This window comes from Cervus elaphus, chromosome 15, assembly GCF_910594005.1.
Source record: "Cervus elaphus chromosome 15, mCerEla1.1, whole genome shotgun sequence".
NCBI classification, from domain to species: Eukaryota; Metazoa; Chordata; class Mammalia; order Artiodactyla; family Cervidae; genus Cervus; species Cervus elaphus.
The window spans coordinates 60,403,965-60,429,499 of record NC_057829.1 but is presented as its reverse complement, the minus strand read 5'-3'; the positions used below and the strand labels follow the sequence as shown (position 1 = coordinate 60,429,499).

The 25,535-nt window shown below is 48.6% G+C and overlaps 1 protein-coding gene across 30 annotated transcripts in view; it reads left to right on the top strand.

The window, feature by feature from the left end:
- Window positions 1–604: 604 nt before the first annotated feature.
- Window positions 605–25,535, top strand: part of SORBS1 (sorbin and SH3 domain containing 1) — a 232,472-nt gene continuing 207,541 nt past the window's right edge. For all 30 annotated transcript variants that reach the window (XM_043925955.1, XM_043925944.1, XM_043925954.1 and 27 more), the window contains exon 1: window positions 605–724. The gene's annotated coding sequence lies outside the window, so the exon portion shown is untranslated. The remainder of the gene's footprint in view (window positions 725–25,535) is intronic.

Below are 25,535 nucleotides of genomic sequence, written 5' to 3'. Positions count from 1 at the left end.
TCTCCAGGCAAGAATACTGGAGTGGGTTGCCATGCCCTCCTCCAGAGGAACTTCCTGATTCAGGGGTTGAACCTGTGTCTCTATTGTCTCTTGCATTGGCAAGCAGATTCTTTACCACTAGCGCTTTACATACGTTAACTATATTCATCTTCTCTATGTCCTACGAAATAGGTACTGGTTATCAGACCATTTTAAAGATGAGCAAACTGGGGCACAGGGATTAAGTTATATGCACTCAAGTCAGGTTAGCATTTTTTTTTTTAATGCCTAAGATTCCTTCCCAGCTCCCCTGATCCCTCAGAAGAATCAGAGGGCGCGCCAGGCCATATTCCGGCCCAGCCAGAGGCCGCCCAGGACAAAAAGGGTTACTGGGACTGCGCGCACGTTCTCGGCCAGAGATCCGCGGGCCCGCGCTCCCGGCTCACAATGCAGCGGGGCGGGGCGGCGGGGAGCTTCGTCGCCTGCCATTGGCGCACACGCCCCTTCCTGTCACTGCGGGGCCCGGCACCGCCCCCTAGCACCGCCCGCCGCTCAGGCGCCGCCGGAGTGGACGGTTCCAGACGCATGCTAATGAGGGGGCGGCCGCCGCAGCCCATTGGCCGGCCGCGGAGTGTCGGTGAAGTCAGCGCCGAGTCCCAGAAAAACAGAGCGGGGCCAACTGCAGCGTGTAGTGCGAGTGGGGCAGGACGCGCGCCGCCGGCCCGCCAGCCCGGAGACCCGCAAGGTAAGCCCGCGCCAGCCGCCCCTTGGCCAGCGCTTGCTTAATCGCCAGCACCGGCGCCGGGGGCGTGCGCCAGCCCGGCCCCGGCGGGCGGCGCCTTTGTCTCACGCTCGGAGGAGGTGCGTTTAAAGGGCCAGCTGTTGGAAGGACTTGGGGGACCCCCTCCCCCAGAGCATCCCCCGTGGTCGCGGGGAAAACCGTGGCCCCCCTCGGTCGAAACCTCCTTCCTGCCTGGTTGGTGGATCCTCAGTTTTTAAGGGAAAGTTCCCCAGTGTGCAGGGGTTTGGGATATTCCAGATTTATTTATTTATTTTTTTGGTGGGTGGGGGGTACGTGCGATCATGGCCTCTGCAAGGAGGAGAACGTCCGCCTGCTTCAGGCTGGCTGCAATATGGGTGGGTGGAGGAGACATCAAAGCCCGAGTGGGTTTACGCTGTAAAGTGAAACTACCGAGGAGGGGCTCCTCTGCAGCAGCCAGAGGAAGAAGGAGGGAGTGAGCGGCAGGATGGAGGCTTCTCAGGTGCGTTCATTCATTAGCATCCCTCTGGAGAAGAGGGCGGCGGGAGGAGAGCATGGACTATCGGCCTGGCCTAGGACCCGCCAGAAGGAGCGGGTACGTGTGTGTGTGTGTCCGGGGACGCCGGTGCCTGCTCATCCGGCCATGCTTCTTCATCCTTCATCCCTCAGAGTGACTGGCAGCTTCTTGCTAGCCAGCTCCTCACCGAGATGAACAGAAAGCGACTCCATTCTCCGGATTCCCTGGGCACCCCCGGCTCTCCGCTGGCTGCTATCCGAGGTGGCTTCCTTGATAAGCGCTAGCGCCTTTCAAGATAGAGGGGGAAAGAAGCTTGAAATCATTACGTTTCCCCCCCCCCCGCCACGAGGGAATGTGCTGTTGAATTCTGCATCCCCGTGCATCCGCTGTCTTAAGATGGCTTTGAAATTCACCAGTGCATGCTTTCCTCAGGCAGACAGAATTTATTACGCTATTACATTGCTACATAAAAGCAGAAAGGATCCCACTGAGTGTAGCTCGTTTTATCCAGACCCTGGATTTTCCCAGCATGTTCTGGCTGAGCCTTTGGATTTTTGTTGTAAACTGAGCGCTGGGATGCCCCTCATGTCACAGGGCCGACCTGCCGAAATTGCCCGAATTGATTTCACCATCAATAGGAGGGAGGTTCATTTAGAGATAGCATGAAGCCTATCTAGCTTGTCAGGCCTCTGACATCACCCCTCCCTACCCCCCCCCCCGCCCCGCCCCCCGGGCGCCCTTTTTCTTTCCTAAGTGAAGGCCAGGGAGGGCTTGTTTATCTCCAAGCCCCTTCTTGGTTTTTGAACTCTAGATTAAATTTTGTGTTTGATTGGAAAGGTGGCTTGGTGGTGATGGAAGAGAAGTGGGTGGAGCAGCCTCAGTGACAGAAAACACATGCTGAACGTTTGGGGACTCCAGATCTCCAGACCTTAGAGACATAGGTGAGGTTAATGGCTGTCTGTGGAGTCAGAGGGTGTGTGTGTGTGTGTGTGTGTGTGTGTGTGTGTGTGTGTGTGTGTGTGTGTGTGTGTGTGTGTGTGTGTGTGTGTGTGTGTGTGTGTGTGTGTGTGTGTGTGTGTGTGTGTGTGTGTGTGTGTGTGTGTGTGTGTGTGTGTGTGTGTGTGTGTGTGTGTGTGTGTGTGTGTGTTGGCTGTGAGGGAGGGAGGGGGAGGGGGAGGAGGATATTGCCAGCAATTTTCTGCCCCACCCTCTTGATGCTGCCTTAAATAGCTCCTTGCCATCAGAGCTCTGATGTTTCAGGCTCTTGGTGGGAGGGAAGGGCAGGGGAGGATTGGTCTGTTGATACCTCTGTCCTGGGCACTGTTAGAGTGTATGGTTAGGAAAGGGTTAGTTCTTCAGGGGTTGCAGAGAGCTCATTTCTCTGCTGGAGGGCGCTGAGTGGCACTATCTCTGGTGACTATCTCTGGTGCAGGGTATTAGCAGCTGAAAAGAGATGCTTTCTACCCCTAGGGTGAAGAACCGGAAGGGTATTATCATCATCTGTTACACACCCACTGTCTGTTACACACCCACCCTCAGTTGGACCTTTCCTCCTGTCATCTATTTTATTCTAGTTGGAGAGTTTCTATGAACTTTTCTGAAGGTACTTGGAATGTTGGAAGGTGAGGTGGGAGTTATCGGAAAGCAGATGCTTCTTAGTGTCAGAACAAAGAACTGTACGGGTCTCCGCTTCCCACTTCTCCAAAATAGAGTTCCATATAGATAGCAGAGTCTGGGGTTTTCTCTGTAGAGAATGAATGGGCAGGGTTCAGGGAAGAAAGCTTGTTAGGCAGTATTAGTAATCATCTGGCCATCCAAACTTAGCTCTGTTCTGCTCCCCTGGACTTGGAAATAGATTTGTTGTAGAGAGAACTCACTGGTAATTTGGGGTTTAATCTGTCTCTTTGAAAAAGGAAACGGATGGTCTCAAAAAGCTTTGATGAAAGTCCTCTGGGCCAGAAGCAGGACCTCTGGCTTTGATCTGGGCATAGATCTGCGCTGGGCTTTGGGTTCGTGGTTTCTGCTCTCTGGGCCTCTGCCCTTGTTGGGAAAGTGGAGGGCTTAGAAGTAGATTATTTTCTAGGGTTCCTGACACATAATTGTTCTTAGAGTCACAAGACAGTTTTCGATGGCATTTCTAGAATCTTTTCTGTTTGCTAAGCTGATGTTGAATTCACAGTATTGCTCGATGGCATGAAAGAAACATTCCAGGACTCAGACTTCTGTTGGATATTCAGATTCATCTGTTCCTTGATTAGTGTGATTGGGGGAGGCTTTGCTGTATCTAAGTAATTTAGAGCTGGAATAGCTCAGAGAGAGGTACAGCCCCTCAGTGTGGGGGGTTGGTTGAGGGGACACTAGCTGGGGTGACAGAATGCTGAGGAAAGGGAATTTCTATAATTCATTCTCTCTCCCTGTGTATGTTTAATTCACTGCTTTATTTATGGTTATACAGGTGGGTCTTTGAATATTTAGGACCGGCGAGTTGGACAAGACCTCTGTGGTTGCCAGGTTCATCCCCCTCACTGGGGAATTTGAGGGGTTGGGTGGCTTGGCTGTTTGTTCAAGGTCAAACAGCTAGCAAGATACAGGGCTGGGCAGAAACTGAAGTGGATTGACTCTAGGTTTTGTGTTCTAAATATACCTCCTATGCCCCCTCCTCCTCTGAGAGCAGTGATACTAAGACAGGGTAGAGAAGAGCAAGGAGAGATTAGGGGCAGAAGCGGGAGATTGGGGAAACAGAACAGGTAGGAGGTTGGGGGCTGGTCAGGGAAGGAAGGGGAAAACACAGACACCTGACTTGGGAGTCAGTCCCCTGGGATCTCTCTGTTGACCCTCAGCTTGCAGTGTTTGGTTTCAGAGCCAACTCAGCCCTTTGAAGCCAGTGGGGCAGGCAGAACTTGAACATGTGGAAAGTCAAATGTGCTGGGAGTGATGCTGGAGAATGCTGAGGTGGGAACCCGTTCTGCTGAAGTACCAGTTCTGGTTTTTTTTTTTTTCTTTTTAAACACGAAACTAAAAAGTTTTCCATGGAATTTCTTTTCAATGCAAACAGCATTTTCTCCTGTTTCTCATTGGTGCTTTGTACATTTTCTGAGATGGTGATTTGTGTAAAGTATCTCCTTTTGTAGAGGAGATACTTGGAGGTAAATGATTTGCTTGACTGTGGCTCCTCTGGAGGGAGCTTCTGGCCCTTGACCTGAGCTAAGCCTCAGAATATTTAAATGAGCAATTAAAGAGCTGTGAACAGTGGTTAGCCAGATTAGTAACCATTCGAAGGCAAGGATAAAAGGTGATAATACTTTGAAGTCTATAGCCCAAGCCTACCCTGGCACATGCAGTGTCATTTATTTTGGCCTAGAAAGTGTCTCTGTGAATCCTTTAGTTGTTCCTTCTTTTTGTGTGTGGTTATTCATGTCTGTCTGTCCCTGTGTCTTGCTGTCTTCCCGTCCTTTTTCTCCCATACCCCCATCTATCCATTTCTTTTTCTCTCCTCCTACTGTATCTTTTTCTTTGATCTCCTCTCCCATCTTTTATTTTCTGTCAATGACATAACTGTAATTGTAATATATTTAAGGTGTTATTAAAATCTCCTCCTCTGTTTGAAATCAGTTGAGTTCACTTTTTTTGAATGTGTGTATGCGTTTTACACACACACACAAAACCAAACCCAATTAAATTGCTTTTTACTTCTGTGTGGTCTTCCTTTGAGATATATATATATATATATATATATATATATATATATATTTTTTTTTTTTTTTCCCTCTCTGATCCTGTTCTGTGGTCAATAGTGGGTCTTTACAGAAAAAAAAATTTCCCAGTTCACTGTCACGTGGATATTATTGTTTTTATAACAAAAACAGCTACAACAATAGAAAAAGTTTCCACCCTTGTTTGTGGACACAAGGGACACCCTATCCCAAGAGATGTGCCCTATTTCTTGACTTCCTTCCATGGGAAGAGTGTCTGCAATAAATTCTCTAACGGAGGCCTGTGCTATAGGGGGTCGGAGGTGCTGATGGTCGAATTGGGGTTTTATCAGTGATCCTGGTATTCTTTAGAGGGGGGATGGGAGAAAGATGGACAGGCTTATGACTGAGAGAAGATATGTTGGAAACATTCAGTGTGGTAGTTTTTTTTGTTTCCCCAGGCAGAGCTAAGTCACCCAGCAATGGCAGGACCCAAACCACTTTGGAAAAGAATGAGATGCTCCTCAACTTTCCCATTCATGTTGGGACCCAACACAGGGAGGGTAGGCAGCCCTTGAGAGGTTGCTGGTGTGAAGTCCCAGGTGCTTTGATGGAGGCATGCAATGGCACTTTAACCTTTCTTCTGATTCTTGTAATAATTATAGAGAAGGTTGAATCTTGATACTCCACGGTCAGCAGATAGCTTAGTGTCTACAGTGGGCCTCTCAAACAAGAAGTCACCAATTTTTATGTTAAAAATTCACATGAGTTTTGTCTTCTGTAATACATCTGTGCTGGTTTTAGTGTAAAAGCATTTAAAACACTTCACTGTTGGGTACAATTGATGTACCAGGAAAACGTTGTGTTTGGGGTCTTCCCTTGTCCATACCAGCCCTAAATATGCACAGCAAGTCCCAGACTCCAGTCAGAGAAGCCAGCAGCGGGGCAGGTGTCACACCTGCGGTGTTGGGAACTGTCCACCCAGCTTTTCCTGCTGACTCTGCGAGACCCACTGATGTGCCATGATTCAGAACTGTTTCATGTTCCCCCTGGTCTTTGATCCCTCTCCAGAAGGCCTGTTTCTCCTTTGCCTGGTGAACGCCTACTCCTTTCAGATGTCCTCACATCTCAAAGAGGTGCTTTCTTCCCATGTTTGCCTATTGGCAGTAGCCAGGGCCCTGTTTTCTCTACCAGATTATGAGCTCTGGCAAGAGAGAATTTGTGTTTCAGCTCTTTTAAAATTAAAATTTAATTTGTATCAAAGTCATATATTTGACTTTAAAAGTCAAGTAACACTGCAAGGCTTAGGAAGAAGGCTGTGTCACTCCTCATCCTGATGATCCGCTCCCCAGGGCTAGTTACGGAACATGATTTTCTGTTGCTGCAGGAACAAATTGCCACCAGTGTAGTGGCTTGAAAGCTCTCTGGCTTAGAAGTCCGAAAAGGGTCTCACTGGGTGAAAGTCAAGATGGTGTCAGGGGTGCATTCTCTTCCTTGCATCTTCCACTTTCTGGAGACCGCCTGCATTCCTTGGCTCATGGCCCCCTTTCAACATCTTCAAAGCCGGCAATGGCCAGTAGAGTACTTCTGTCCATCACTGACCTTCTAACATAGTCACACCTTCCTGACTCCCTTCCCCTTCCCTTTTCCACTTTTAAGGACCCTGTGGTTACTTTGGGTTCACCTGGATAATCTAGGATAATCTCCCTGTTTGAAGTTCATTTGATTAGCAGCCTTACTTCCACTTGCAACCTTAATTCCCTTTTGCCATGTATTGATACCATGTTTGTGAGTTTGGGGATTAGGATATGGGCATCTTCATCTTGGAGGGGCCCTTACTTTGCCTACCATAGTCACTTCCAGGCCTTTTAGCTGTTTCTGCTGATAGTACTATTGTCCTGCTGTGGATTAGAGGAGCCCTTATTCCCCTCTTCTCTCTTCTCCCCACATGCTTGGTTTCCTTCATGTCCTCCCAGTGTGATCTATCACAGTTTTTTGTTACACTGATAGTCAATACTTATATTATTTTGACTGTGTAAATAGAGTTCCTGGCTGAGCCTTATAGTTTACTGTAATGAAATTTCTTGTACATTTTTTTGAGTTAATAATTGCTTTTTTCCTATTTATTTAGTTTCCTTTGTGGTTATTACTGATTCCCAGAGTTTCTGAGAGGCTTTTGAAAACCTCTCTGTTTTATACATGTGTTCCTTTTTCTTTCACTGCAGTCTTTTTTCCCTTGGAGGTCTCACTCCCAGAGGCCTCAGTTGCTCCCCTTTATTCCGAGCTGACTGACTTCTAGGCCTAGGGCATGACTTGTCCTGGGGATTCCCTCACTTTACTCTGGTTGGAGCCTCCGTTTCCTGTTTCTTGATTTATTCCTCAGGAGTTTCTGAGAGAGGGTCTGTACAAGTCAGTCACCTCAAACTTGCTTGTCTGAACTGTTCTTATTCTGCATTCACATTTGATTGGTGCTCTGATCTGTTTAGAATTTTAGGTTGAAAGCCATTTTCCCTTAGAATTTTGAAGGCATGGCTCCACTGTCTCCTAGGTTCCAGTATTGATGTCAAAATTTGGATGCTGTTTTGATTCTTGATCATTTATGGATAACCTTTTTTTTTTTTTTTATGCTGAAAGTTTTAGGATCCTTTCCCTTTCCCTGTATTTGGATTGTTCTTGCTTTGAAAATTATTATGCTGGGTCCTTGTTGTGTTCTTTTGATCTGAAGACTCACACTCCTCATTTTGGGGACATTTTCTTATATTTTTCTCTGTTAATTTCCTTTTGTCCTTTTTCGTGTTTTGTCTTTGGAACTCCCATTACTTAGATGTTGGACATCCTGGGTCAAGTTTGTAACTTTAAAATCTTTTATTGTTTCTCATTTTACTTTTGTTTTACCTCTTGAGAGACACCATCAGCTTTATCTTTAATAATCCTTTTGAATTTTTAGTTCATGCTTTCATGGTTTTGCTTGAAACATTTTTGCATGTTTTACCTTCTACAATTTCCTAGTTTTCTGAAGACTCATTTTTCTTTTTCTTTTTTTTCCTAAATAGCATCTTGTTCTTGCTTCATGGGTGCAAAGAATTCCCTTATATATGTTGTGTTTTGTTTGTTTTTGCTGTTTTTCTGCTTCTCCTGTGTTGTCTTTGTTTCTGTCAAGTCCCTTTATCTGCTTCTTTTGATTACTGTATTTCCCATTGGAACCATCTTTCCATGCATGCTGATCCCTGACAGTTTATATTTTAAGAGTGGACACCAAGATGCTGATTGGGGATCTGTGGGACAAGGAAGCGGGCTTGTGAACCTCATTGTAGGGTCATTCAGTAGAGAGCCTCCCCTATTTTCACTGGAGACACCTAGATATCGGTGTCTGTAGATCTTTTCTTGGGGAGTGTTGGGTGTTACTGGAGAGGAGTGTGCCTAGGGGGTGTAACAGGCTGTGTGTTGTTCCTTCTAGGAGCCTTGATGGGGAAGGAGGCAGGGTACCCTGGTTGGTATGCAGACTTTCACTCTGTCCGTCTGTTTTCGGAAAATTGCTCCCCGCTTTCCCTACCTCCCTCAGCTGTATCTCTCCCTCACCTGTGTCTGAATCTGAATCAGAGAGTCTGGTGTAATTTGTCTAAACTGTGATCCTTCACGTCCTGCTGGCCCAGGGAGGGAGGTCGCCAGACTGAGCAGATTGAAGGAGGGACCCTGGAGTCTGATTGCTCCCTGCACCAACTTTCAGCAGGCTCCCCTCTTCCTAGTCCCTTCCCCTTCTCCCCTCACAGTCCTTGGTTCACCCCTCCCTTCCCGAGCCTTCTCCTGTTTTTGTGGCCTAAGCACCATTTGTTCAGTGGTTTTCTACCCTGCTTGAACTCAGCAGAGCAGATGAAGCAGAAACCTGAATCAGTGACTGCCTGGCAATTGTGTCTCTGTCTTTCAGAATTCTGTTAACATATCTCATCAGCCATTGTCTCCTTTCCATTAAAAAGCAGATTCCTCTGCTGTCCTTTTCGTGGGGTTCTGGGAGAGAGCAAAGATAAATGTGGGTGTTTTGCTCTGACTAGGAGTTTGTTTCATCTCTTTTTCCAAGCCTCTAAACAGGCACCTGATACATAGTATATTCCCAAGAAATGTTATGATTGGACGCATGTTTCTAAGATGCTATGCATACAGTAACTCCTCAGATTTCAAGAGAGTCCCCAACATACCATCCTACAAAAATGTATCCATTGTTTCTGCTGAGATGGATGTGATAACAAGCAGCGGGCAGATCCTGCCTCCCTCCCCATGAGGGGTCAGATAAGAAGCACTGTGAGATGGATTATAGACTGTTGGGCGGGTAAATGACCCGCCTGTCACTAACTACCTGGGTCACCTTGAGCAGTCACTTAACCTGTCTGGATTGTAGTTTCCTCAGCCTTCAGTTGAGCTGTTGGTCAAAATTTGATTCAGTTCACTGCCCTGAGTGCCTGCCGTGTGTAAGCTACAGTGCAGGGTCCCTCCGGGTATCTCTTTAGTTCAGTATTTTGTACATGTGTCTGTTACAGCATGTGTCACACTGAATTGATCGTGTTTGGTTTATATGTCTTTCTCCTGTTCTAGTTCAGTGACTTGTATGGGGTAAGTAGTCTGCAGATTTCATCTCTTACTCTTTCTAGATGTGGGCTCTTGGTGAGGGCTGCATGGAGCTGTCTTAGTTATCTCCTGTGTCTGCTGCAGTCCTCAGCTCATAGGAGATGTGTGCAAACTTAGATTTTTCCACTTAGAGTACATCAAGAAGATATGAAAATGTGAGTTGCTCTGCCAGGATCCCCACACCTTGTTTGCAGAATGAGGCCTCACTGGTTGGGAGTTTAGCTGTATATGCCCCAGCTCGCTCATGGAGAGGGGGGAGGTGAATGCATTAAGTCAGCGGAGACAGCAGTCCTGGGCCATAGCCCTGACAGTAGGGGATTGTTCCCCCAAACAGATCTCAGTCATGTAGTTGTTTAACCAGCCTCACAGTGAACTAAGATTTGTACTCATACTAATTAAGAAAATGAATTAGAGATATTATCCTGTATTTATAGTGTTTAAAAATGTTTAAGTGCTGTCTCATAACTTATTTTGGTTTTCCCAGACCTGTGAGCTGAAGTGCCAGGATGAGTAAGTGGAAATTTCAGGAAGATAGATTTATTTCTGTTGAACCTTTAGAAGACTTGGCTCTGTAGTTTTTCATCTTGAGAGCCTCTCCCTCCTGATCTGCTTTGGGAGGCCTGAGCTCCTGGTCAAGTTGAGGCTAGATGCCCAGTGAGCAGGGAACCTGAACAATTGATGCTTGTGTGGCAATGAAGTTATGGCACCTGAAAAGCGCTTTGCTTTTTATTTGTTCAACAAATAGTTACTGAGCTTCAACCACAGGCTGTGCTAGGGTCTGTTGCTCAGTTTTGTCCGACTCTTTGCGATCCCGTGGACTGTGGACTACCAGGCTCCTCCGTCCATGGGATTCTCCAGGCAAGAATACTGGAGTGGGTTGCCATTTCCTTCTCTAGAGGATCTTCCTGACCCGGGGATTGAACCTGGGTCTCCCACATTGCAGGCATATGCTTTAACCTCTGAGCCACCAGGGAAGCTATTCTGTGACCATAGCAGTGAGCAAAGAGAAATGGCAGCCGGTATCCTAGAATTTAGAGACTAGAGTTGAACTTTCCAATATGGTAGCCACTAGCCACGTGCGACTCTCTAAGTTGAAATTAACTAAAAGCTTGTCACTTATTCGTGTTCAACTCTTTGTGACCCCATGGACTATATAGCCTGTCAGGCTCCTCTATCCATGGAACTCTCCAGGCAAGAATACTGGAGTGGGTTACTAAAATGAAGTACAATGTACAATTCAGTTTCTCGGTCACACTAGCTGCATTTCAAGTGTTCCATAGCCACGTGAGACCAGCGGCTGCCCTGTGGACAGACAGACCAGGTGTCTGTGATCAGCCTTGCTTCACACGCCTCTGAGGCACAGAAAGGCCATTAGTTTAAGGTCTTGCAGCTGCATGGGCCTGAGCTGGAGCTTGGCTCTCCTTTCTGGAAGTGAGGTCAGGGAGCAGAGTAATGAAGGGGGTGACCTCTGTGCTCAGGCTGCCTGGGTCCCCATCCTCGCTCTATAAGTTATGCGTCTGTACCTCAGTTGCCTCACCTGTAAAATGGAGAAAAATAATAGTGCCCACTTCACAGGATTGTACAAGTCTTTAGAGCTGTGCCTGACACATAGTCATCACTCTAATGCTGGTGGCTGCATTAATGAGAATGGGTCAGAAGTTACCAGTAGCGTCAAGGGGGTGTTTTCAAACATGGAGCTGAAAAAGAACGGTGACCAGTGAAGCTATGTTTGTAGAGCTGACCAACCATCTGGAGAGGGACATAGAACTGAGTATTTCTAAGCCTCTTCGGTCATGTGAGCTGATGTGAAAATGCCAGCATGTTCATGAAGCCCCAGTACTGGTCACTGGTACTCAGAGCAACAATCCTTTTGATGTCCCCTTCTCCTGGTCTGCTTCTACCCATAACCCTTTCTCCTGTCTCCACACATTCCTCCCTGCTCCCCCCACCCCCACCCGACATCTCCCCCTTGGAAGGATGAGGTCACAGATGTTGACCATCACCCATGGAGCAGAGGGATGTGCCAAAGGAGTGCAGAAAAGAAAAGGGACAGAGCCAGGTGATTTAGCGGTTGGGATCCTGGTCTTTTCTTGGAAGTTTCTATCCCTTGGTGGTTTGCATTCCCACTATAGCTCAGCCTTGGAGGCAGGTCCATCTGATGTCCATCCAGACCATTTCGCTGGATGAAGAGAGAGCGAGCTCTGCTGTTAGCCCCGGGGACAGGAGGGTGCCCATTTGTGAGGTGAGTCCCTGCTTACATGTGGAACTTTTGTTTAAGATGTACTTTAATAACCACAGTCTCATTGTACTCATTAAATAAATACTAGTGAACAGTGTAGACATAGGCCCCGCCCTCCTCGAATTTATTTGCTCATTAACACCCAGAGGGTTGGGCTCTTGTCTTCCCCAGCTGGTGTTCCAGTTTGTTTTAGGTTTTGAGTAGGAAGGTTTTGGGTGACAAGTGTGTGGGGCATCAGGGGAGTGAGGATGCTCTAGACGTGCATATAACCCACGTGGCAGGTAGCAGAGAGAGGCCAGTGATGGACCTGAAGTCAGGCGTTTAGTCATGACCGACCCAGGAATGACTGTGAGGAGTCTGTTCCTGGCAACCTGAATTCTCAACATGGCATAAAGATACTGCCTGAGTTCCAACACCAGTGAGCAGGAGGAGTATTGACTACTGTACCTTGACCTGTACGTGGCTCTGCCCATGTCAGCCCCATGTGGGCCTTGACTTTTCATCATCAGAGGGATCTTCTAGCTCATGGCAGCTGTAACAGGAACAGGCGCTCAGTTGATCCCGGATGTGGAAACTCATTCCTCATTTCTAGCATGCCTTAAACATCGATTATTATTACTTTTTAATATTTATTTGGCTGCGCTGAGTCTTAGGTGTGGCATGAGGGATCTTTTTTAGTTGTGGCATGTGGGATCTAGTTCCCTGACCAGGGATTGAACCCAGGTCCCATGCATTGGGAACATGGAGTCTTAGCCACTGGGAATACCGGGGAAGTCCTTATATGAATCAATTATTCCCATCTGCCTGCGGGCCCACCTTTGAGCTTGGTTTCCCAGTATGAAGGGTCACTAGGACATACCATGTGAAATCCTGTTTCTCTTGTTGCCTGGAATGTGTGTGGATACTGTGGCTATGCACATGAACAGTGTCCTTGTCGGATGTTGTAAATAAATAGACAATTCATTTGCCGATTGTTCTCCTCTACTCAGAGTTTCTTTCGTCAGGGCAGATCCGGTGCTGGGTGACTGTTTCTTACCAATACAGAACGATGGCCAGGGGTTTTAGTTGCTGATAACAAATTAACAGGAGAGAAAATGGGATCAGTTTCATGGTACATTGCTATTGGGGGTCTTTGCAAGGCTGCTGTAGCATACACACTGGTGATTCGTCTGTACTTGGGTCTCTCTTTATAGACAGTGCACACAGAAGGCTGGATCTGGAAGCCAGGGATGAGGTAAGCAAGACTGGAACTGGATCTGGGAGATCCGAGTTGCTGCCCCAGAGCCCGGGCAGTAGGCTGGGGAGCAAGCCAGGCATCTGGATGGAGAAGCCATGGCAAAAGTAGGAACTGGGCTACGTTAAGCAGGACAGAATGAATCAGGCCCTGGAGAAAGCACAGTCCCAGTCGGGACAGAAAATAGAGTAGCTGGAGAAAGCTGGGACCCGGGAGAGTCCAGGGCCTAGGCAGGCTTTGGTGGTAGTTGCTGAAAACCAGGTTGCCAGGCCCATGAGCCTAGGCCAACATGGTCTCAGGCTTTTGAGGACTATTTTGCATTTGCTTTGTGGGGCTTTTCTGTTGGACATGGTACATTAGCGAGCCAGTCCTGGCAGGTGTGAGGGGGCGAGGCCTCCCAGGAACTGGGAAATGTTAGTCATGCCTGAGCACTGATAGAAGATACAGCTTCTCTTGGGGACAGCTGCTGCGAGAGGAGGCCCCACAGCCGCCAGCCTGCATTGCAATCCACGGTCTTGGTTTTATCTTTAATTATTAAAGTCATGGGCTATTTAAGCACACCTGAAGCATCATTGTAAATAATTTTTCCTTCTTGGGGTCAGAAGAGCTCCAGTAGGGAAGAGATTCTGTGGCTGTGCTTTTTTCTGGATTATCTAGGTTGCTTCTGCAAGGAACATACACCCAGGCAGCCAGGATACCCAGAGGATGCCCTTGACCGTGGGTACACACCTCCGAAGACTGTCTTACACATTGGTGTTTATTTTGTGTGAATTCTTAGTTCAAGGAGTATAGGGTTTTCTTTTGCATTGTAGGCAAGGAAGAAGCCGTGCTGTTAGAAGATGTAAAATATTTAACACTGTCTTTAAAAAATTAAACTGCCCAGGCGCCTTTGATTGGTGGTGTCCATGGCAACATGTATGGTTTTCAGAAAACCTGTGGCTCTTCTTCCTGTGGCTTTGGGGGCTCCTCAGAAGCAAGGGGCAGTTGCCACTGGCAGGACTAGCTGGGAGGCAGAGAGCCCACCTGCTCTGTTTGGTTCAGAGGCTGGGCATGTAGCAGAGCTGAGTGACCCCTTCAGAGGCATGAAGCTAGGGGCTTCTGTCTGTTCTGATAAGTAGAGAGGAGTAAGGGGGAGGAATTCACCATCCTTTAGGGGCTTGTTCATTCATTTTGTTTTGTTGGCCTCTGTTGGTCCCTGGCACTTACACGTCTCTGTCCAGCCTCAGAACTTTTGCCCATGTGGTTTCCTTGCCCTGGAGTCTTCTCTTCTCCCTCACCCAGTTAGCTTTGCTCATCTTTCAGGTTTCAGCTGAAGGCAGCATATTCCTGGGGGGAAGCCTTCTCGGACCCTCTGGAGCTTGTTCACCCCCCCGTTTGAGGCTGTCCTGATTCAGTGGTTTTGGACAGAGCATTCTGCATAGCATCTGTGTCAGCCACTTTGTCACACTTGTTTGGCTGATCCTGTTTGTCTGCCCACCCAGCAGTTTGTAGGACCCAGATGCCAGCAGCCGGGCGTTCTATCCCTGGTGCCTACCTAGCATGTGCCTGGCCCACAGGAGGTGCTCCCTGTCTGTGGGGCAAATGAATTCCCTTATTAAATTTTTAGTTCTGTCCCAGATTCTGAGAATACAAAGGGAATCAAACACTCCTGTTGTCCTTGCAGAATTCCTGGCCTAGAACAGTGGGTGAGCTCTCAGGATCGCTATTGAGGGACCGAGAGAAAACATTATCAGTTGAAGTTCTATTTATTCTTTAACTCAAACAGAAAAGCAAGACATAGCTTTCCTATTTATAGTAGTCCAGATTTTATCATTAACTTATAAAGTAAATATGCTCAAAGCTATTTACTAATAGGAAGGTATGATCAAAAGGTTTTTGACCACTGGTCTAAAAGGAGAGGTTGGCACATAGAAGAGTTTTTATGCCAACGTGTGATGAGCAACAAGTTAGGGCAAGTACAGTGGGCAAAGGGGAGCTGCACAAGAGGGGAGCTGGGCCCAGCCTAAGGGAGGGCACTCCTGGTGAAGAGAGGGTGGTGTGAGAGGGGCAAAGACTTTTTAATAAGGATGGAGTAAAGACAGGAGTGGGCCTACTGGGTAGCCCTCCTGGTGTTGATAGGGGCTGAGAACTGGGAATACTGAAATGGGTGAGATGCAGCCCCTGTCTTCAGGATGGACACAGTCTAGGTGGGGTCTTCTACTGGAACTGTACAAAATGTGCCTTAGGAGACAGACAGTGACCTCCTGGAATTCAGAATAGAGTGGGTATTTTGTTTAGGAGAGATCAGGCCTGGTCATACTTTGAAAAATCTCCCATGAAGGTCACACCACTCCCTCTTTTCATTGCAGAAGGGGAAGGGGAGAGAGCTGGGGACCGACTTCCAGCCTCTTTCAAAAACCCTCTCAGGGTCAGGCTTCTCCGTGACATTCTCCTTCATCTACTCTGACTTGCTTAATGTGACTTAGATACCCACTCATGGGCTATATTTTCTGGCTCATAAAATTGTATGTGAATACTTGTACACAAACATTGTATACACCATGGCGCATGGTATATAGAAGTATGAATATTTGGTGCATTCACTTACCTGTGTAATTCTACGCACTCCTTTCTTTTTTAAGTCCCAGGGCTTGAAGTAATTATGTAATTGGAATCCACATAGTGTGGCTAGATAAGGTGTAATTAAAGAGGAAAGCCTAATTTTGGAAGAATGATAAGAGGTCATTTGACTCATTCTGGGCCCCAGTCCAATCTTGGAAGAACAGTGAGAGGTCACTTGGATGAACAGAGCTTGAGGCCACCCAGGAGTCCGGACTGGCCTGCTGGACAGAATGCTTCAGTTTCCTGTGAAAGCCATTCAGTGAGCATCCTCTTGGTATGGGTATCATAGGAGGTCTGGCCAGGAGTAAGGAAGAGAAGGTCTGGAACTTAGGGAGGACTCTGGGAGGACATGGGCTCGAGGACAACTAGGACATCCTAAAGTGGAGATAGGAGGACTCCTGGGGGTGACGGGGATGGTGGGTTGGGGGGGAGTCACAGAGGAGGTGGCATCTAAGATGTCCTTGCTCTTGAAACTCTCCTTACCCTTAAAGGTACAAGAACTTTCTGGCACCTTAGAGGCACTCAGGTAATGATTGTGGAATGAATGCCAGGCTGAGGTTGGAGGTGAAGGGAATGTAGCCAGGTTGTGGGGTGACGCATTTGTGGTTTGGTGAGGAGGTAAACTCAGACAGCTCAGCAGTGCGGTGACCCTGGGGGCCAGGAGGATGCCAGGCTGAGGCCTCAGGTCTGGAGAGGGAGCCTTGAAGGGCAACAGGGTGGGGAACCAGTGGGGGAAGGGAAGACTTTCTAAGGAGGGGAGTCACATGGGCCAGAGTCTGGGGAGGGAGCCGAGAGGATCCGGGAGAGAGGGGAGGGGCCGCGGAAGGGAGCAGGTCCAGGCCCGGTGGGCCGAGGAGCTGGAGGAGCTGGTGCCTGGGGTCCGAGGCTGTAGGGCAGGAAAGGTTTGATCCGGTGGGACCGAGGAGCCGTGGCAGGTTGTTAAACAAGAGAGTGGCATGAAAAAGGCATGTTGTCCTTGTCCTGATGTGATAGGGACCAGGCGGTGGCCCTTTATCAGGGTTCCTGGTCTTGGTGATGAGAAGGAGGTAAGACACGAGGCAGGGAGAGAGGTGGAGGTGACCGTGAGCTTCCCAGCCTGGGAGGATGGTGATGTTTGAGACAGGAGGGGGCCAGGCTGATGGGCAAGAGGCTGTGAGCAGAGGCTTGGTGTGTCTAGAGCCCGGAGTCCCCAGTTCTAACCCAGCCCTGCCTCTGAACTAGCTGAAAGACCTTGAGCCAATTCCCTCATCTCCTGAGCTCTTTTTTTCTTTCTTTTTTTGGTCAATAGGCACCTCTGCCCCATGGTTCAAGTTCATCTCAGCAGCATCATTTCAGTCCTAGGCAAGGGGAAGGATCTGGGCTGGAGATCTGTGAACTTGTGAGGCTGCCCCATGGGGGTGAGCAAAGAAACATCTTCCTGGAGTGGGCAGTGGGTGTTGGGGAGGGGGCTCTGTGATCAGGTTGGATGAAGAATTTGGGGGAGAAGAATGTTCAGACTCACCCCGCCCTCCCAGGGTGCTTATGAGACCTTAACATAAGGGGTGTGTAAAAGCCCGGCCAGGACAGTGTTGAGGTCTCTGCTCCGTTCTGAGTGGAGCAGGGGAGGGGTTAATCTTCCTGGGTTCACAGAAAGGAAGTTCTCAGGGAGCTGACTGTTAGTGAACTCCTGCCCCCTCCTCTCCACCCGCCCCTCCCACCCCACTCCCCAAGTCAGCCTTTGGGAAACTGTGGCCTTGGACCTTCAGATAAAAGAGTTTGTGCGGAGAAGATTTCCTGACAGAGGAGGGCTTGGATAGAGCCCGGGGAAAGGGCAGATGGAAAGACTTTCCAGAGAAGGAGAGTGACCCCGAGTTACAGTACAGGATTTCAGATGGAGAGCCCAGAATGGAAGGCATACGTATTTTGAATACCTAGTGTGTGTATTAGCTCCATGCCAGGTGCATTCATGAACTTTGTCTCGTAGTCTTTATATCATTTTTGCCTTTATTATCCCATTTTACAGATAAGGCAGCAGGATAAGACAGATGTACTAATTTGCCCTAGGTCTCAGAATGGCAGGGTTTCATTTTACTCAGGCCTCTGACTCCTGCCTCCAAGGGCAACAGAGACTCGTTTCTATATTCTGCAAATTCTGTGTTCTCAGGGGAACCTAGGGAAAAGGGGGAAAGATGTGTCTTTATGACCCTTATTCCTTCTTAAGCACTTACTGAAAATGTGGGTCCAGCCGCCCTCTGTGCTGCGGCATTCCAGTACAGCACAGCATCTTGATGTTCCCCAGGGTCTAAACCCCTCACTTTATGGATTAGGAAACTGAGGCCCAGAAGGAAAAGGGCTATGCCAGGGTCAGGGGCAGAATGGGGATGAAAACTAGGAGACTGTGGAGACTTCGAGACTGTTACGGCTCTTGTAAGGCCTCCCTGTGGAAAAGTTTGTTTTTAGACAACAATGGAAGCCTTTGTCTGGAGAGTTGGTCTGGGCAGGGCTGGAGCTGAAAGATTGTGTATGTGTGTGTGTGTGTGTGTGTGTGTGTGTGTGTTCTTTCCTTCACTTTAACCTCAGATGCCTTTGAACCAGCAGGAAGGATTCCTTAAGACCAAAGGTTAAGACCAAAGGCATTTAACAGGTGGAAAGGGCATAGGAAGTGGGGGGGAAGATCAGAAACCACAGAAATAGAAGATTAAACTCTAGGCTTGGCTAAAAGGAATTTTCCAGGCCTGTAAAAAATCACTAACGTTTATCAGATCCTCACTGTGCCTGGCAATCTTTATGTGTCATTTTTATGTAACTGCCATGGCCTAGGTGCTGTTGATTGCTCCCATTTTGTAGATGAAGAAACTGAGGCTGCAAGAGGCTGAGTGATGTGCCTCACATCGCAGAGATAGTAAGACGTAGAGCCAGGACTCCAGCCCAGATCCACCTGATCAAAAGCTCTGCCTTTAACCCCTCAGGTGTTTTATAGTACTGGGAGCTTCAGGAGCCTGAACATTTGAGGATATACAGAATAGCACATTTAGGGAGCGAGCCCTTTAGCTTTGGTTCTGTGGAGGCAGTTTTACTCCTCTGGGACTTTTGGTGATGTCTGGAGAGATTTTGCTTGTCATGTAGGGGGTGTTCCTGGCTTTTGGTGGGTCGAGGCCGGCATGCTCCTCATATATCCTGGAGTGCAGGACGGCCCCCCACCAAGTTACCCACGCCAGATGTCAGTGTACTGAGGTTGAGCACTCCTGCCCTTGTGGGGGCCTGGGTGTGTCCTTACCTCAGGCATGGGGTGAGTAGAAGGCCACCTGGAAAGCCCATGTGAATTGTTCCCTTGCCTCAGGGACTTGGGTTGTACCTTAGGGGATGTTTGCAATTTGGGTTCCTCCCTGAGTCCTGAGGGGCTGGCGTGATGGTTGTGGTGAGTGGAGGCTGAGAGGAAAAATTCCAGTAAGCCCAGGTTGGCCCAGGGCTGCAGAGCTGCAGCAGGTAAGAGGTGGGTGGGGTCCAGTCCTGGCTGCTAGGAACTCATTCGACTGTCCCTGGGTATAACTGAAATAAGAACAGATGCAGCTAATTGTCTATTTTTTTTCCTCATAAAAGGAAGTGGTCACCATGACCACTCACCCCCGGAATGTCTGAGAAGGTGGTATACATGTTGCAGTTGCCCTTGGAAGTGACCGTGCCGCTTGCCAAACTCCTTTGTTACTAGTTACTGTTTAATTGGACTCTTGTCTGCCAGGGCCACTCAGGGTAGAGCTGCAGACACGTCTGGGAAAGCCTGGGCACCCATGGCCCTTACTTGAGCTTCTCCGAGCAGTTTTATCTGCACGTTGCCAGTGGCGGAGCCCCCTCTTCCAGGTCAGGTTATAGGCACAGCATGTGTGTGTCCTTGTCTTGGGTGGTGTACGTTATCAGGCGAGACTTTCGCCTCAGCAGCAGGCCTCCCCCTGTGACCCCCGTGTCAGCCTCTCCCTCCGTTGCCAGGCTTCCATTGCAGCGCTTTTTTCCTGCTGGCCCTCCCAGCCTTCCATCATCCGGGCCCCACCCCAAGATCTCCTTCCTGAAGTTCTCTGGCCACTTGAGCTGCCAGAGTCACCTCCCCGCTCCAGACATCCTCTGCCCAGTGACTCCTCTGGTCGTTTATCCATTCATTACATTCTACTGCTGCTGTGTCATCTTCTGACCTCTCCAGGGGTTCACTCCCTAGTGGTGTGGATTTGGGTAAGTCACTTAACCTCTGGAGAAGCAACATAATGTTGAAGCAGGTAACCTTAGTCCCCCTCCCAGCATCAGTGTGGAAGGGGAAGCACAGCTCTTGGACGTGGGGCGTTTCTCTAAGGTCGGTGGAAATTTAGGCTCCCCTTGGATCCCATACAGTTCGTGGAGAACTTGGAACTCCTTGTCGGGATGCTCTCTCCAGACTAAATGAGGAAACTTCTCTAATAGTAATTCTTTACTCATCAAATGCTTGTTGAGTGCCTGTTGTGTCTAGAGGTGTGTGGAGGGTTCAACAGGGCTGTAAGTTTGGTCTCTTGGGCACGACCTTCAAGGAGCCCCAGCCTTGTGGGGTACTGGGTGTGTCTGTACAAAAACTTAACCAAGGAGCCTCCAGCATATCACCCTGTGTCCATCCTTACTACCTGCTGTCACAATTGTGTATACCCACCCCCACACACATTCACCAAAATTCCATAAGAGGTGGAACGTTTTCAGCTTTTTTCACTATGTGCCTAACACATAATGAGCAGTCAGTAAATACTTGTTGAATGAATGCAGTCAAGAATGGCGCCATTTGACTTGGGTTTTTCAGGGAGAGTAGGGCTTCCCTGGTGGCTCAGATGGTAAAGAATCTGTCTATAATGCAGGAGACCCAGGTTCAATCCCTGGGTGGGGAAGATCCCCTGGAGAAGGAAATGGCAACCCACTCCAGTATTCCTGCCTGGGAAATCCCATGGACAGAGGAGTCTGGTGGGCTACAGTCCATGGGGTCACAAAGAGTCGGACATGACTGAATCACTAACACACTAAAGCCTTGCAGGGAGAGTGGGAGTTAGACCTCTGTAGATGGCGCTCTGGCCAGGGCTGGGGTTGGGTGGAGGCAGGAGGAGGAAATGCTGGGAGCAAATGCACAGGGATAGTAAAGCCCAGGGTGTGCTGTGTAACTACAGGTCCATTGGAATTGGACAATGCAAAATGCAGAAAGACTGGAAAGGTGAGCTGGGGCCAGAGGGTGGAGAGTCTTAAATTCAAACTTATGGTAAAGAGACTGGATTTGTTCTACAGTTGATGACCTCACCTTCCAATTTGCTTCCAGAGTGGCTCTGCCTCTTGCTCCAGTGTGATTATTAATGGAGCCCCCTCTCTCTCTCAGGTGTCCCTCGCTGGGTGATGGTCAGATGGTCCTGCTGTCCTAAGGCAGTGGGGAGCCTTGGGTGGGACATGGTCAGGCTGGCCTTGGGGAGATCAGTGCCCACAGTCCTTGGGGAAGCCTGAAGGCAGGAGATGAGACATCCCAAGTTCAGGTAATTCAGGCCTGAGCTTGACAAATTGTGGTGACACCTGAAAGGAGGAGATGATTACGAGAGAGAAGAAAAGCTGCAGTGATACCACATATGGTCTCTAAGATTACTCCAAAGCAAATCTTCCAAAGACAGACCCGCTCTAAAAGTTCCTGCATCCTGGACAAGCGGTCTTCTAACTGGAGGTTAGGGCTGATAAGAAAACCATCTACAATGCGCCTGTTTCCTGAGCAATTAAAAGCCAGAGAAGCTTCTTCCCAGCCTCCAAAACATTCTGGTGCAACACACTGGTATTCACTTTCCTAAACCCCAGCATTGTTCCTTGGAATTTAAAATAGGTTATGAATGTGCCTGATGTCAGGGAAGATAAATCTGTGAGGAGGACTGTAGTCAATACATTTCCTTTTTAAGTAGAAACAATATAAAGAGCTTAATTCAGACCCGAATCAATCTCACTTTGTTGCCATGATTGTGTAAAACCTGAACTGCTTTATGTCTGTCACTCTGTTTATATTCCCCCAGTGTTCCCCATCTCAGCTGGCCCCGAACGAAGTCAAAGCCTTTTTAGGCCATGCACAGCTCTCTTCTCTCAGGGCTGTTTTCTTGTCTGTTGCAAAAAGGGTTGTGCTATGAGCAGGGATTTCATTTAATCTCTAGGGCTGCTCTTCAGGGTGGCTGTTTGATGGTGCCCCCAAATGAGCTTGCTTCCTTTGTTCAGGAGAGTTGAAAGGTTAAATTCTTTGGCTTTTTTTTTTCCCATTGAAAAGACAATCACATTTAAAAATGATTGATACATACAGTTTGTTCAGAAGTCAAAATATTACTATAAGAATGTGTGCATTGAAAAATTTCATTCTCATCCCTGCCATGTCCACTTCCCTTTCTTCCCAGACCTGGTCCCCGTTAGGTGGGCTGACTATACATTCCAGCTTGCCACAGCAGTCCTAGTTTAGGTTCTTTGTCCCCAGGAATCATCAATAACACCCTCTTTCACTCGCAAAACTGATTTTATCCTCCCTGTTTAGGTGATAAATGATATATTCCCTAAAGGTTGGTGATTTTTTTTTTTTGAAGTTTCTTATGTTTCCTCACAATTTTTCTATATGCAGATACATAAGGAGGTGATATACATTGCCTTTGTCACGGAACAGTATATCCTGGAAAACTCCACATCAGTAGAAATGGAATTTCCTTATGCTGTTAAACTGTCTTTGGATAGGAATGTTTGCAGAGACTGGTAGGCAATGACCTTTCTCTTGGTTTATCAGTTTAACTGCTCTTTAAGAGTTGCTTCTGTTTACCTAAGGAGAAACAAAAGGCTGTGGGAAATGAAATGAGCTTCCTTCACTTAGGAAAGCCAGTTCAGTAGTAAACTCATCCAGGAAGCATTTATGAAGCACCAGCTTTATGCCTAAAATGGTGCTAGGCATGTTGGATGAAGTGGGTCTCCCCTTCATTGCCACGTGCCCACATGCTTCAATATCCAGCTTGGATGCCTCAGCCCTTCATGAAACCTTCCCTGATTCCCCAGCGAGAACTCTTTGACATCCGCCCACGTTCACTTACTCGCCCGTTATCTGTCCATCCATCCATCCATCCAGACATCCATCCATTTATCCATTTATCCATTTCATGAAGCAGCCTTTACCGAGTTCTTCTGTGCCAGGACCCGTGCTAGAAATGAACCAGATAATGAGTCTCTTTGCTGTCGGAGACGGAGAGAGATGAGCAAACAGGCGATTACAGTGTAGGGTCATAGCTGGGGTGATAGCATCATCATTGCTCAGCTGTGGGGAAGCACAGGGAGATGGATGCCTGATTACTATCAAGTTTGGGGGAGTTGGGGAGGCTTTCTGAAGACACTTCTTCTAATGGGACTTGCCTTTATTTTCTGCTGTATTTGCCTCATTTTCACTGGTACACTGAGGTCCTTCATCTTCTCAGCTCTGGACCCTTCTCCTGTCGCTTCTACCCCTGGTGAAGTGCTCTGCATTTATTAACCACTCAGATATTAAGTGAAAAACAGACTTGGTCATCATGGTTTATCTAGGCAACTAGTATCCTCAAACTGAACTGAACTGAAGTCGCTCAGTCGTGTCCAACTCTTTGCGACCCCATGGACTGTAGCCTACCAGGCTCCTCCCTCCATGGGATTCTCCAGGCAAGAATACTAGAGTGGGTTGCCATTTCCTTCTCCAGGGGATCTTCCTGACTCAGGGATCAAACCCGGGTCTCCTGCATTGCAGGCAGATGCTTTAACCTCTGAACCACTGGGGAAGCCCCAGTATCCTTAAAGGTCCCTCTAAATAAATGCCTGCCCCTCCCTTCAGTCCTTTTTCTCCCCCCACATGAAGTCTTCTCTGTCCCCACTTCCTCCACTGATTCTCCCTGTCTCTGATTAATGCTGAAGAGCTGCGTGAATACAGCCCAAGTCACACCCCCTCTTGGGTCTTAGTTTCCCCATTGGAAGGAGGGGGTTGGGGTCCGACCCCTGAGGACGCTGCACCTCTGACATTTCAGAAACAATGCTTTCAGAACTCCGCTGGCTGCCTCTGCCAGCGCCTTCTTTTATCTTCTAATAAAATCCAGCTTCCCTTGCAGTTTCCTGGTGCCACAGGGGGTGATTGGTGCGCAATAAGCGATAATCAGACCTTCTAACAAAGTTGAAAGGGCCACGGGGAGTGTGGGGATGGCGGGACGAGGGGCCGTGGGCCGCTGTGCTGTGCGGTGTGCGTGGCTCTGAAAGGGGATGCAGGTAATGGCTCCAGCCGCTGCTGCACAGGAAACCAAGAGAGTCACGGGACGGGGTTCTGGCCGAGTGTCAGCAGACGTGTCCCTCAAACTGTGCTGAGCAGCCTTTCGAGGGAAGAGGTGAGGCTTGTTTGACAGCTCGCAGTAGCTTTACACAGGAAATAGGAGGGCCCTGGTCTGACCCAGAAGGGACTGGGGCTTAGAGTTCGCCTGTGTGCCTAGCCCTGCTCCGCGGGTCTAGCATTCCATTAAAGCAGTAGTTCTTCCACTTTGGGGAGCATCACGATCCCTTGGGGGTCCTTGTTAAAAATGCATATTCCTCTCTGAGGGGATCCCAGGAATCTGTATTTTCCACACTGTCCCCTAGGTTTGTACAGGTTCTCTGAATATTTTCAGCTGCAAGTTACAAACTCCAACTCAGACTGGCCAGCAGTAGGGAAACTCATTGTCTCTCGGACAGGAGGGGGTGCTCCACACAACTGCATGACCTGCTGTTCACGTGACCTGCAGTGTGAATATGCCCCCTCCCCTGAGCTATGCTGTGGGGCGATTCTGAATCCAGAGGTAGGGTGGGCTTTGGAGTTGACTCCAGAGTTGGCTCCGTGATGTCAACAGGGCCCCAGGTTCTTCCCATCTCTGCCATCTTGGATGCTGGCTTCATCTGCTGGCTGTGGCACTTCCAAACGTTTTAGTCAGACACAGCCACTTCCAGAGGAGGAACGAGGACTCAGCTCGACTCCTGGCTCTCTCTCAAGTACCAGAGGCACCCCCAGCTCTTTTCCACCATGCCGCCTCGGCTGGAGCGGGCCAGTCACTGTTCACTGGGGGTGGCCGCACTCCTGGAGCCGTCTGGAGCAGCGTTGGGAATCCGGATACCGTAGAGTCTCCGGTAGGAAGGAAGAAGGACCAGGGACTAGGGGCTGGGGAGAAGTCCATCAGGGCTCAGCACACAGGTGGTTTGTAAATCACAGACTGAGAAACACTGCCTCCCTTCATCCCGAAGGGCTGGGGCTGTGGGTAAGGTTATCTCTGTCTTGCAGATGAGGAAATGCGACTCAACTGAGCTCCAGTGCCTTGTAGATAACACACCGCCAGAAGGTTGTGGGCTGGGAGTGAGGGAACTGGGGTGTTTGTGAGGCCTTTTTAGCCCTAGGAGAGTACGTAATCATCCTATTTTGCCTTCCTGAAGTGTCAAAGCAGGCCTCTTCATTTCTCATTTCTGCTCCGACTGCAATTACACGTGGCAGGGGGAAGAATTCTCTGGGCACCAGGAAAACTGTATATTGTGCTTCCCCCAGGTCCACGTGGGTAGTGCCTGAAAGCAGTTGAAAAAATAATCTCACCTCCAGTTTTGGGGGGCTATGCCTGTCAGTCCCTGTGCTGGGTATAGTGGCTACATCATCTCGAATTTTGGCAGCAACCTCTTCAGTTAGGTTGTGTTACCTGTGTATTTCTGGCTGGGGACACCAAGGCTCAGGAAGGTGAAGCTGGTGGGTCCTACATCGTGGTGGTAGAGCCAGGACGGTCAGTACCCGGCGTCAGAGCAAGTGCTCCCTGCTGCACGCTGCGGCTTAGCAGCAGCTGCCAGCCCTGTTATGCCCCTGAAGGCAAGTTCTCAGGGAAAGGGGTTTTAGTGTCCAAACA